Here is a 13,583-nt window from a genome sequence, read left to right as displayed (position 1 = left end):
CTCAAACCTGTTAGAACCCGGATCCATTCGCTTAGGGTAGACACGACAATCGGTCCCTCAGGGCCCTGGGCTACAGTGCCAGGGTGGAAGGGTGAGGGAGAGCGGTGGGCAGCGACGATGGACCCGGATCCCAGCGGCCTCGGCTCTGCTGGAAACTGGTTTCCCACCACTGTGCTCCGAAGGAGTCGCGGCTGCGCGGCCGCGGCGCGCGAGGTTCGGGAGCCCCAGACCGCCGGCGCAGCGCGGCCAAGGTCCAGGGAAGGCACAGCAGAGCGATGCCGGAGTGTGCGCTTCAAGTCGGATCACAGCGCGACACGGGAACCAGCAGCGGCCGTCCGGCCCTTCCCAGAATCCCACCCAACTCGAGGAACCCAGAGAGCCCAAAAATTCCGAAAGCGAAACTGCGATCCGGTCTCCAGAAGTTTGGAAACGGTCGCACGCAGGCTTCCCGGCGTCGTCTCGGGACCCCCCCCCCCGCCCCGCCAACACCGCCAACGCCATCAAGGACACGCACCAGTGGCAGTGGCCATGGCTCTCTCTGCACGGCCGCCACCCGTGTCCCCGGGGAGCCTCCCTCTGTACGCGTAAAAGTCCCCAGCCCGCGCCGCTGGGGCGCCGCCCCGAGCTCCCTCCGTGGCGGGGCAGTGGTCGGCGGGACGCTGGCGCGGTCTCTGTTCCCGCCCTCCTCGGCTCGTCCCCACCAAAGAAGACCAACTTGGCCCTGCGCGAATCCTGTGGAATGTTCTTTGTACTCGGCTGTGGATTCGCTCCCACCGCCACAGCCTGGTGCAGAACCGCGCGGGTTTTCGGGGCGTTGGAGTGAACTGCGCGCTAGTCCAGCGGCGGCGTCAGGAGGCCGAGGGGGGAGGGGTTCGCGGTTGAAAACGGCAGTTTTAACCGCACAGAGCCATTTTAGGCTGGTCACCACCTCGGCGGCGTCCACACGGGCCGAGGGGGCCCACCGAGTCCCAGAAACAAGCGGCGCTCAGCCCCGCCGCCGAGGGGAAAACCTGCCTCAGGGTCTCCAATCCCAGTGCCGCCAGCCCCCAGCGCCCACCTACTGGACACCGCTAAGGGGCGGGTCCCTCGGACAGCGCAGCGTCCATCCAAGTGACCCTATCGACCCCTGTCTCCCTCACCCCCCAATACACACACACACTCGCGCCTTCAAACGCCCGGAGACCACGTTGCTGCGGTAACCGCAGTCCTGGCCAACACTACCTACCTAACCCCACCATTTCTGCAAGCGACCCCAGGCAACTGGCCGAGAGGTGCCCGGAGAAGACCCCCCCACCCCGGGACCTGCTCTCGCCGGGCTCCGGGCACCGCGCACCACCGCCATGTGGCCCTCGCCACCACCACCAGCACTCCCCCACACACTCCTCACCGCCGTCCCTCAGGCTGGTACTGCCGCGCGATCTCGGCTGTGGCTGCGCCCTGGCCACGGGCGACCCCTGTCGGGGACCCCTGTTCCCAGCTAAACTAGGTTCCCGAATTCCGGGTGGCTCTCAGCTTGGGTTTGCATGCTTTCCTTACACTCCCTTGACTGGCTGCGGTTCCCCCACTCCCAATTCCACTCCCAGACCCTCTCAGGCCCCGATGGTGGTCTTCCATGGGCACCTCACCGCCCACTCAGGACCCCAGGCCGCAGCCTAGCCCGCGGGCGCGCCGCAGCACAGGGACGCACCTCTCCGGGGCAGCCCAACCTGAACAAGGGCCAATGCTTTTGCCCATCTCCCCACACAAACCTAGAGCGCGAAGCCCCAAAGTAAAAGGGTTAACTCCTCCACCTCCACGCTACAGGCTATTTGGCTAAGGTTCGCTCCGCGCCCCTCCCCTCCACCCTTCTCCCCTTCCCACTTGGGGTGCTCCCCACGCCTTAGCCGCGGCCCCCCAATCTCGCACCTCGGGGGCGGACGGAGGGAAGCAGGAACCCAGCACGAAGCGTTGCGCGCCCCCTGCACCGACAACATCCCTCCAGCGTCTACACCCGGATTGCACCCAAGACCTTGGGACAGTTAGTTCCCTTAATAAGCACTTCCTCGCAGCTTTATCCATAAGCACAGGATCCAGCGCAGAGAGGGAGAGAGCGAATTCGGTCTCCTCGAAAACCGAAATAAATCATGCCCTCTGTCTCCGGTGTGCTGCACCACGTGTCAGCAGTTTGTCACGTCAAATTTCGACAGGGTCTGGGGTAGATGAAGCGCGCACACATTCGGGGTGGCTCTCTAGGGCTCCCACCCACACAACAAGCACCCAGAGCGTGTGCCCCTGGGCTGGGGCGTCCGAGTCACTCCTAGCCCGCGATACCCCTCCACGCCTTTTCCCCCCTGGAGCAATGGACTTGACACTCTAACCGCGGAAAAAACTAGGGCAACTCATTTCCTCCCTTTCTTCCCACTTAATTCGCTGCAGCGGCGCCTGGGGTAACCAAAGAGAGTTGACGCGAAGGGGTGGCAACTCCGGTTAGGTTTTTTCCCACCTCAAAACCTTTATTTTCAGTTTGTCAAAAGCCACCTTAGCCCGCCATATTGAAACTGGCACGGTTTTCTAAAGATTCCCCTTCCCCGCGGCGGCAGCGCTTTGAGGAAAGCCCAAGTACGCACCCGGCTCTAGACGCGCTTTCGGCCACCGCGAATCCGCCACTTCCCCCACCCGAGGGTCCTCCCTCCCCGGCGAATCCCCTCCCGCCGCCCCGGGGCAAAAAATCAATAGCTCCATCGAGCAGTCTACCTCCAGTTGCTTTTTGGCGCATTTCAGCAAGACACACATACACATCAAACAATAAAAATAATAAAACTCCAGGGCCAGATCAGGTGCGGGAGCTTTTGAAAGGAGGTCGCAAGAGAGCCGACAAACAGGAAAGCCCCAAGCGACAGGATATTTACTTTCAAGGAGGGGGAAAAAAATGAACAAAAAGAGCACCCGTACCGAAGCACGCTCCGAAACTCCTACTGACAATTTCATCTCCACCGCAAAGGCAAATGTTTCCAAGGGGGCGATTCCAAACGTCCGCGCGGTCTCTGACCCCCCTAACTGACCTCCAAGCCCCTCTCTCCCCTCAGATCGTCAAAGCCCCCATCCCCCAACACATCCCCGGCTCCACACCCACAGCCAAAGAGGGGAGACCCCGGTGTGGGCGCGCCGCGGGAGCGAGGGGTGGGGAACAGGGGAGGCTGCGCCGCTAAAATGAGTGCACAAACGAGGAAGGTGGGCGGCGGGAGCGGTCAGGCGGCACCCGGAGGAGGAGGACACTTCGGAACTCCGGACGGACAACCGCACAGTCTAGCCGAGGGACGCGGGGGAAGGGGACGAGGGAAGCAAAAAAAAAAAAAAAAAAATGACAACCCGGGGCTCAGAGAGGAGTTTGGGGCTTCGCTCAAGTGCTGTCGCTTTCTCCTCCAGCCTTTCTCTCTGCCTCCTTCCCACCGTGTCCCGAGCTCCCCACCCCCATCCCCACCCGCACCCCCCACCCCAATTGGGCTTGGGCTTCCCCCCCAACCCCGACACACACACACACACCTTTTCCTTTTTTTCTAAGCTGCTAAAAGGACGCCGACCGGCGCACTCAACCTGCGGGCCGGAGCTCCGCTCCGGGGCTAGGCTGGGCTCCGGGGACTGCAGCCCACGCGGCGTCCTACCTGGGGAAGTCTGTCCTGCCCTGGGCGTGGACCCTGGCCCCGAGTGTCGCCAGTGAGGGCGCCGGCCTCGCTCGCTCGCTCGCTCGCTCGCTCAGCTCCCAGCCCGCCGCCTCCCTCGCGCACCCGCTCCGGTCCTCCGGCTCCCACTACAGCCTCCTTCCAATATGGCATCCTCTCTCTGCGCATGCCCGGTGCTCTTTTTTTTTTTTAAGATTTTTTTTTTTTTTTTTTTTTGGGTCTGTGTGAGTGTGCAAGCGAACTCCTTCAACGACCTTTTCCAGCGCTTGCAAAACTTAAACCAATCACACTGCGGGAAGGTGGTCGACCACCCCGCTCTGTCCCCTGCTGCGACGCCCCCCAGCCCCTGGGTACGCCGACGAGCCCTGCAGTCCACGCCACGCGGCCCCCTCGGGCCCCGCTTCCCCTCCCTTCCTTACACGATCTGCAGAAAGTTCACATCGCAGGCGCTTCCGCACACCTATCTGCAGGGACGACAGAGCACGCTCTGCGTTTCCCTGGCCTCCGTTTTCTCTGTCTGCGATCCCTCTGTCGGCCAAGTGCCCAAAGTTGCGCTTTATCCGCCCGCGAGCTTTCGGAGCGAAGAGAAATCCCTTCCCAAAGGCGACGTCGGCCGCGCCCGCTCCGCCCAGCCCGCGCTTAAATTGCGCCTTTCTAGGAAGATTCCAACCGTACCTGGCTCCCTAGGGAGGGCCCAAAGGGCCAGGGAGAGGTTTTCCTGGGGAAGTCGCCCAGAGCTGGGGGGAGAGTGGGCCGCGGGGGTGGGCAGGAAATAAGGTCGGAGCTGCTGTAGCGAAGATACCTACGGAGATCCGCGGGCCCCGGCGAGGCGCGGGTAGCCGCCCGCCGCGGCGTCTCGAGGGCCACCTGGCTGGGACCGGTTCTGATTGGAAAAGAACGCTCCCCGGAGCCCTAGAGAAACGTGGCCTTCGGCTAAGAGGCGTGCACCGCGCACCGCAGGCAGCGCAGAACTGGCCGTCTGCAGGGCCCCGCGGGCACTTTGTCCCCCAAGAGGAACGAAGGCTCGGACCCCGCCAGGCTGAAACGCAAACGAAAAACTGGCGACGCCCACGGTAGGCAGGATTCGGAGCTGCAGAAGACGACTTCGCCCTTACTGGGGGAGAAACTCGGAAGATGCTGACAAGGGGGCTGGATTACGCGTTTGTGCCCAAAAAAGAAACAAAACAGAGAACAGACACCTTTCCCCCTTGTTTTCGCTTTGGTGCCACAGGGTCAAATTCCACAGGCTCCCAATTCTCGTGAACTGGCTTCCCCGGGTTAGCAGCTCCACCCGCCCTGCACCACCCCCACCCCAGCGCCGTAGGGACCCCGCGTCTAGAGTTTGCCAGTCCGCAAGGTTGGGGACTGGCGACGGAGTGTGAGTGCCAGGGGCAGGGGCTGGCCGCGCGGGACCGGCGGGATCCTGCCCGGCCGGCCGGGTCCCCTCCCCGCGACGGCACGCCCCGAGCGGCTCTACACCAAGCACTGAGGGACCACGTGTCGGGAAACCACTCGCCGAGCAGCAATCCAAAGGAGGGTCCCTCCGCCAGGAGATCTAGGGCGAGCGTTGGCAGCCACCAAACGCTGCGCAGGGTCGATCCGCGGAAATCCTGTGTCCTTGCGTCTTGGAGAGCGGTTCGCCAGAGTCTAAAGCGCCGTCCCCCAGCTTGGCACGCCTGTTTCATGCCGGCGTCTCCTGAGGCCCAGAAGGGCCGAGAGATTCGGTCGCGGCCCCTCCGTCTTGTCCCACAGTTTATAAACTCCTGCCCGAGTCTGCGACCCCCTCCAGCACCCCAGGCTCCAACCCTTGGGGACAGCAAGTCGGAGCTCTGAGCTTTCTCCTGAAGATCTCCGAAAGCCGACACTCCCCAAACCACCGTACCCCATCCCCAAACTTTAACCCTCCCACCTGTACCCCTGAGCACCCTTTCTCGGCCCTGAGGCAGCTCCACGTGGAGCCTGATGCGTGGATGAATTTTGGCTCTGGACACTTCCCTAGCCTCGAGCCCCAGGTCCCAAACACGGAAGTCACCTCTTATGCCCCCCTCAATATACAGAGGAGGCCCGTGGGGAGGGAGTACGGGGGACCCAACCCACGCACCACACTCCTCCAGGTAGGGGTCACCTCCTTGCGCACTGCCGGAGCGCACTGCGCACCGCGTCAGGAATAGCCAGGAGCTCGGATCCCCTCTTCCGACTCTCCAGAGCGCCCACCTGGTGTCTAAGGCCCGAAGAGCGCCCTGGCTACTCCCCTTCGCACTCGCGTCCCCGAGTGCACCGCCTGGCTGGGCGCCGCGTAGCGAACAACCCCCAGCAGAACCTCCGGGCGGCTCCTGTTTGCAGGAGAACGCGTTGTCCTTGTCCAGGAGCCGTGGCGACGTGAACTGCAGCCTGCCATTGCGCTTGTCTCCAGGCTTGTTTACCAGTTTTAGGTCATTATTATGCACAGAACGTTATTTCATCAAAAATAAAAATAAATGCAAATAGAACACCGGATCACAAACGTGAATGGTGTGCGTGCACTATCTTTCTTACCTGAAGCCAAGTAGTTGAGTCTCTTAAGACTCCAGTATAACTTTGCCCATGGATCTAGAAAGTACCGTGGGGGAGCTGGACTTTCTTTTGTACATACCGTGATTAAGAAATAAAATCATGAAACCATAATTCACACATGATTCATTGTTCTGGAAAAACAACGTTTTCTGTTGTAAACTTCTTCTAAGTTCGATTCCCTTCCACTTTGATGTTGCTTTTTGCACGTGACTTTTGGAAAGTTCCCTGGCTTGCTTTTTTTTTACACTCTCCCTCCATTCTCCTTTAGCCAAGGACACGAATGAGGCGAATGAAAATTAGTTAGGAGATTCCCTGAGGCAATTAAAGTTGGCCCCTTCATCCCATTCCAATACCTTCCAACTTTCGCTTTTATTTTAGAACGAGACACTTCAGGGATATGGGTATCCAGATGTGGGATCCGCCCTAAATCAATTAAAGCAGCAGGAGTGGAAGAAAAATCCCCATAGTTAGCCAAGCATAAAGCACTGGTAAAAAAAAATTTTTTTTTGAAGGCTTTTTCAAGGCAAGCGTCCCACACTCCCTCTCAGCAAGTTAGCCATAGGAACCCCACGATCCACACAAAATTTCTATGTTGTTAACATTTACTGAAAATGTTGGCAAAAAAATAACCCTTTGATCAACCAACTAACTAGAGATGTTATTTCATTCCCAAACTCCCCCAAATTACTTAACCATGAATTTCATCACTTTTAAAATGCAGCTCTAGATCTAAGTTGTGCCTTCAAAGGGACTTTGAAAGTCTTTTATGTAAATGAGGCTAACTTATGCAAAATATTAACATTACATTTGTTACTTGTAAAATATTTAAATGCTCTTCTTTTTGTTTGATGATACAGCATAATTAGGATCTAAAAAAACAGCTGGAAACTCTCTCACATGTTTTGTGTATTCCCAAGTGTTCCTTGACAAAAATCATTATGGAAGAGTTGAAAAGTTGTATGTGTACTACTGATTTTATTTATGATAAAGATGTTGCTTCAGTCTTGTTGCATTAAACCTCATAGCAAGAAAAATGTTACTCACTTTGCTCATGCTTATTTCATGTTTAACTTATCGCTTCCCACGGAGAAAAGGACATGTCCTAAACAAGAAAAGACATTGTGCTTTCTTAATATAAAGACTCCGAGTGAAATATGTGACATCTAGCTTAGCACAAAAGGACAGGGGCTGGTCAGAACCAACTATTTGAAAAATTTTTTGCCATCTTCTCTTTACTGGAGATTTAATCCAAAATTTGTTTTCTCTTATCCTACATAAGATAGGATTTTTTTTTTTTCCATCAACCTCCTAGGGTCACAAGAAGTAAATCTAAACACACTGCTGCCCTTAACGTTTTCATCCTCTGTCCTTACTCTCTATCCCCAATTAAGCAGGTGGCTAAGATACTGAGAGTCAAATGACCTCAGTCCCTGCGTCACTACTAATTATCTGTGTGACCTCTGTGAGTCACTTGTCTCTCACAAGCAAAATGAAGTTGGACTAGATCTTCTACAAAGTCTTTACGAACTCCTAAGAGTACTTAGCAATCTGCCTCACTCTGAAGCCACATATTGTTTCCCATAATTTTCTAACATCTCTGCCAAGTTGATACAGCAAATATATAAGCTCCAGGGTAGGAAAGAAAAAAAAAATCAAGGGAAAAGGTGTTAGGGCCTTCTTAGACCAACTGCTCTGCACTGTTCAGGTTGTGCTTGTGCCTCACTTAGATAACTGTTGTGTTTCTGTATTTCCTACATGGGGTTTGGGTGACACATAACAGTGTTGGGGACCCGGTGAGAATACCCTGAGAGCGATTTTCAGAAAAGTTTGTTAATGGGGATGCCTTGTTGAAAGAATTAAAGATTGTCCAATGAATGTAGTGAGGGGTAGTATCACCCAGTACTATCACCTGGTAGAGTGCTTTCTCATACTTTTCTAGAAATTTCTAGAACTTTTATTGCTATTGCTTCTTTGTATAATTTGAAGGTATTTCAGGCTTTCCTCAACAATAGGAAAAAATAGCAAAATACATGGCATTTTTTTAAAAAGTATGATATCTGAACTCTATATTGTATTGATGTATTTATTTATTTGAGAGGTAGAGTTACAGAAAAAAAAATGGAAAGATCTTAGATCCACTGGCTCACTCCCACCAAATGGCCACAATGGAAGGAGTTGGGCCAATTTAAAGCAAGGAACCAGGAGCTTCTCCCCAGTCAACCACTTGGGTACAGAGGCCCAAACACTTGGGCCATCTTCTACTGCTTTCCCATGTCATAGCAGAGAGCTGGATTGGAAGTGAAGCAGCCAGGACTTGAACCAGCAGAGAGCTAGATTGGAAGATGAACAGCCGGTACATGAACCAACGCCCCTACGGAATGCCAGCACTACAGTCGAGAGGCTTAGCCTACTATGCCACAGTGCCAGGCCCTTCCCAAGGCAGTTTTGAAAGAGCTGAGATGGTTTACTTGTGGATTTTGACTAATGGTTTTTGGCTAATGGCTTCTTTCCACTAACAAAGAATATCCCAACAGAGAAGTCAGGCCAACCTTACAGTGCTGACTTCACAACCTGGTATAAAATATCACATAGTAGACTGTGCATCTGGGTTTATTAGTCATACTATTTTAGATCTTGCAGCTTCACTTCTAACCCTTGCGAGAACTGGAGTCCAGGCAGGTTAAATGACAGTGTGGTGGCTGGCTGGCTGTGATGCACTGGCCTTTTATTCCTCCACCCTGTTCAAGTCAGGAGGAAGGAAAGGATTTATTTAGTGCTTAATTTGTACCAGACACTATCCCATGTCTTTTTACATATATGGTAGCATTTCTAGCCTATATTACTTATATTACTGTTCAATGATTTAAAAATATCTGTCAACCATACATCCCTTACGCATAAAGCTGAGTTTTGTTCTATTATCACTGACACTAGAATGTATGTTATGTCATGTTGCATGTGGGTGTGGGTTATCCTTGTCTGAAACCATTTATGTTCTCTAATCCAGTGACTTTTATGACCAATGATATCTGTCCACACACACACACACAGACACACACACACACCAAAGCAAAAATCTGTACAAGTGAGGGATGCAATCTGTGACCTTAGAATGGTATTTCCTAGGTGTATCTTTTTTTTTTTTTTTTTTTTTTTTTTGGACAGGCAGAGTTAGACAGTGAGAGAGAGACAGAGAGAAAGGTCTTCCTTCTGTTGGTTCACCCCACAAATGGCCGCTCCGGCCGGCGTGCTGTGCTGATCTGAAGCCAGGAGCCAAGGGCTTCCTCCTGGTCTCCCATGCGGGTGCAGGGCCCAAGCACCTGGGCCATCCTCCACTGCCCTCCCGGGCCACAGCAGAGAGCTGGACTGGAAGAGGAGCAACCAGGACAGAATGGGGCGCCCCAACCGGGACTAGAACCCAGGGTGCCAGTGCCGCAGGCAGAGGATTAACCTAGTGAGCCCTGGCGCCAGCCTCCTATGTATATTTTAACTGGTATAGATTAGGCAGAATTTGACACAATACAAACGTACACAGATTCCCATTGGGCATATTACATAAAACAGACTAAACAAATTAAAATAAGCAACCAAAACCTCACATCAAAAAAACTATTTCACATATAAGCACTGTGAGCAATTTATGTTATATACAGCCAATATTTTCACAAGTGTCCAACTGAAATATAAATGTAAACACACAGAGAGAAAGAAATCCGTGCTGGAGACGCTGTACAGTCCCAGCTTTATGGAAGCATCAAAATCTTCAAACTATTTCTTTTTACTATGTAAGTGGCTGTAGATGATATTACCACAGTATAAACAATTATTTTCATGATAGAAGAAATCACTTATTACATTTATAAAGACTTGATTTGCAGTGCCATCTACTGGAAATAAATATTGACTTGCTTTCTGGTTTTTTGTTTTTTTTTTTTTGTTTGTATTTATTTACTAGTGTATTTTTCAGTGAAAAGGGTGTTGGGGGATATAGATATCAGTGGTTAGGGAAGAATTAGGTCCTAATTCTACTTGATTACAAGTGATGCCTTGGAAGCTCTGGTTATAAATAAACCAAAATATAGCCGGCGCTGTGGCTCAATAGGCTAATCCTCCACCTTGCGGCGCCGGCACACCGGGTTCTAGTCCCGGTCGGGGCGCCGGATTCTGTCCCGGTTGCCCCTCTTCCAGGCCAGCTCTCTGCTATGGCCAGGGAGTGCAGTGGAGGATGGCCCAGGTGCTTGGGCCCTGCACCCCATGGGAGACCAGGAAAAGCACCTGGCTCCTGGCTCCTGCCAGGATCAGCGCGGTGCGCCGGCTGCAGCGGCGGCCATTGGAGGGTGAACCAACGGCAAAGGAAGACCTTTCTCTCTCTGTCTCTCTCTCTCACTGTCCACTCTGCCTGTCAAAAAAAAAAAAATAAATAAACCAAAATATATTCATATTAAATCATCCATCCTTTGAGTGATAGACATGTGGAATACTTACATGTTTCTTTGAAAAGTCAACTCACTTCCATTTTAAAAAATGAGCCATTGAAGCATTTTCCTCTTATCCCTTTAAAGAGTGATTATTCTCCACTTGTAAGTGCCTCTGAAAATGAATATAGCTGATGAATTTGTAGAGGTTTTCATTTTCATTTCATACCTTGGAGGGAGGGATACTCAAAGATTTGTCAAAGCTCCCCAAACCACTTCCTGGAAGAGATAAAGGTTTTTAAAACTAGATACATAATAAAATGAACTAATGGAAAATAAAAACAAATCTGCTTATACTGACTCATTCAACATGTATTTACCAGGTGCTCCCCGACCCCCACCCTGGCTGTGTGCCAGGCACTGTTCCAGGGTCTGAAATATAGAGACTAACATAGACAAAGCCCTGCTCCCTGGCACCTCCGTCTCACCAAGGACAGATCACAGGTAACCCAGTTACTATATAATGTGTCACGTGGAGGTTAGTACAGCGAAAAGAGCAAAGCAGGGGAAGGCGTGGAACACAACTGAGTGAAGAAGAGGAGGCAGACTGACTTGTTACAAGCAAGGGGGTCAGAGAGCCCCTGTGTGAGCAGAGTGCTCCAGGCAACAGAATAATGTCGCTCCCCGTCTTCGTGGAGGAACGACACAGGACCCTGCACTGTTCTTTTGTCTGCTCGGCCCTTCCCGGGTTTGCTGCTGGTTCTTCCCGGGTTGGCTACCGACCCTTCCACCTCTGTGGAAGGGCGGTTCCCCCTAGCCACTTTCCCCACTTCCGCGGGGGAGCGGCATACCACGGGCCGGCTCTCTCGGGGGCTGCACAGGTGTTCCTTCAGATAGATGTTCCTGGTGCATGTTGTCTCTTTCCTCCTTTATAGTCCTCTTCCACCAATCCCAACTCTGCTACCCACACGCCGAGTACGCTGCTCTCCTCCAATCAGGAGCAGGTCCTACAGTTTATTGGTTGAACTGGAGGCAGCTGTGTAGAAGCTGTTTCTCCCTTCTCAGCGCCATATTGTGGGAGAGCAGATGCATAGAATAAATCTTAATTCCAGTAACTTAGTCTAGTCCGAGTTGCTTCCCACAAATAAGGGCTCTGGGATGGTCCTGGCTCTTTGAAAGGGAGAATACACTACAGGAGATGACTTTAAAACATTCATGAAAAATGGAATTTAAAAAGAACTGGGGATGGGGGAGTACTGCCCCCCAACATGGGACACCAGGACTGCATTCCCAGTTCCCTACTTCATCCTGGGTCAGCCCTGGCCAGAGCAGACACTTGGGGAGTGAACTAGCAGCAAAACCGTTCTCTCTCTCTCTCTCTCTCTCTCTCTCCCCTCATAATAAATGAATAATTTTAAAATATGCTATGAATTTGCCATGAACTTGAAGCCCTCTCATACAAAACCTTGATGTTATTTAACAGCATAAGCCCAAACTGTTAATTTGTAACTTCTAAACTAAGCAAGGAGTACTAGTACTCCCAGACTAGTACAGCCAAATATAAATTCAAAGGCTTAAAAGAAATCCATGTGTTCCCCAAGGGATCAAAACGAGTTGCCCCAATCTAATCATATTCTCAGGTTAAATGAATGTAAAGGTCCTCTGGTCTACCTTCACTCCCATGCCAGACTTCTCCCTAAATTGTCCCTACATATGGCCATCCAATCCATGTGAACACACCATACCCCATTTCCTCCAGAGATAGCTCATTCCAACTTTGGACTGCTGTGACTCCTCTTGGTTACACTGAACTGAGACTTTCTCTGTTTTCTACTGTGAAGTGACTTGCATGGCAGTGGAAGAAGGCAGAACCCTCCCTCTTACTCCTCCTCACTGGCAACTGGCCCTCATGAGCAGGGGTCCCATGTAAAGGTCCAGGAGTTTTGCCTGTTTGCTGATACCTGTGGTCTTGAAGCTGATCCTGTAATGGGTTTGCAGGAATGCATTTACTGTATCTGGAAATGCATCCATTTGTCATCATTCGTTACTCTGCTCTCACCCACATAAAAACTCAAGTACAAGATGTTTTTTTTTTAACTTTTATTTAATGAATATAAATTTCCAAAGTACGGCTTATGGATTACAATGGCTTCCCCCCCATAACGTGCCTCCCACCCGCAACCCTCCCCTTTCCCGCTCCCTCTCCTCTTCCAATCACATCAAGATTCATTTTTGATTCTCTTTATATACAGAAGATCAGTTTAGCATACATTAAGTAAAGATTTCAACAGTTTGCTGCCACACAGAAACATAAAGTGAAAAATAATAGATGATTTTTTAAATGATGATGAAATCAGATCAGACCTATTGTCATGTTTAATCCCAGTGAGAGTCAAGTTGGGAATTGATAATTTCTTCTTCTTCTTCTTCTTTTTTTTTTTTTTTTACAGAAGATCAGTTTAGTATACATTAAGTAAAGATTTCAACAGTTTGCACCCCCATAGAAACACAAAGTGAAATATACTGTTTGAGTACTTGTTATAGCATTAAGTCTCAATGTACAGCACATTAAGGACAGAGATCCTACATGAGGAGTAAGTGCACAGTGACTCCTGTTGTTGACTTTACAAATTGACACTCCTACAAGATGGTTTTGAATCTTGTCCTCACAACAATGGAAATGTTCAAGGGTACTGCAAAAAGTTCACGGAAAATGGAATTGGAAGATAGGTTTGTCTCGGTGCAAAAATAATTATTCAAATTCGTGTATATTAGGGGGTCTTCAATATGTTCATCAAAAATGTGTATTACGAAAAAAACTGCACAGATTCCAAATTCTTGTACCAAAATAACCTTACCTTTTAATTCCATTTTCCATGAACTTTTACTCCTAGTGTCTCAGAGTTTTCACACCAGTGGAAGTAGAGTAATTCACTCCCTTGACCTCAGCCTTTAA

General features: G+C 51.2%; 1 protein-coding gene across 15 annotated transcripts in view; it reads right to left on the bottom strand.

The window, feature by feature from the left end:
• The window catches only part of SFMBT2 (Scm like with four mbt domains 2), a 259,224-nt gene extending 254,539 nt beyond the window's left edge, over positions 1-4,685 (bottom strand). For 2 of the 15 annotated variants that reach the window (XM_008268055.5, XM_008268066.5), the window contains exon 1: positions 3,642-3,821. The gene's annotated coding sequence lies outside the window, so the exon portion shown is untranslated. Of the gene's footprint in view, positions 1-7; positions 392-514; positions 809-2,931; positions 3,064-3,522; positions 3,822-4,078; positions 4,438-4,465 lie in introns of those variants that run through there. The other 13 variants (XM_089312349.1, XM_089312350.1, XM_089312352.1 and 10 more) reach the window with 10 other exon arrangements.
• Positions 4,686-13,583: the final 8,898 nt, after the last annotated feature.

The sequence above is a fragment of the Oryctolagus cuniculus genome, chromosome 13 (genome assembly GCF_051225735.1).
Source record: "Oryctolagus cuniculus isolate XC-2025 breed Fujian yellow rabbit chromosome 13, ASM5122573v1, whole genome shotgun sequence".
Classification (NCBI taxonomy): Eukaryota; Metazoa; Chordata; class Mammalia; order Lagomorpha; family Leporidae; genus Oryctolagus; species Oryctolagus cuniculus.
This window is presented reverse-complemented; position numbering and strand designations above follow the sequence as displayed.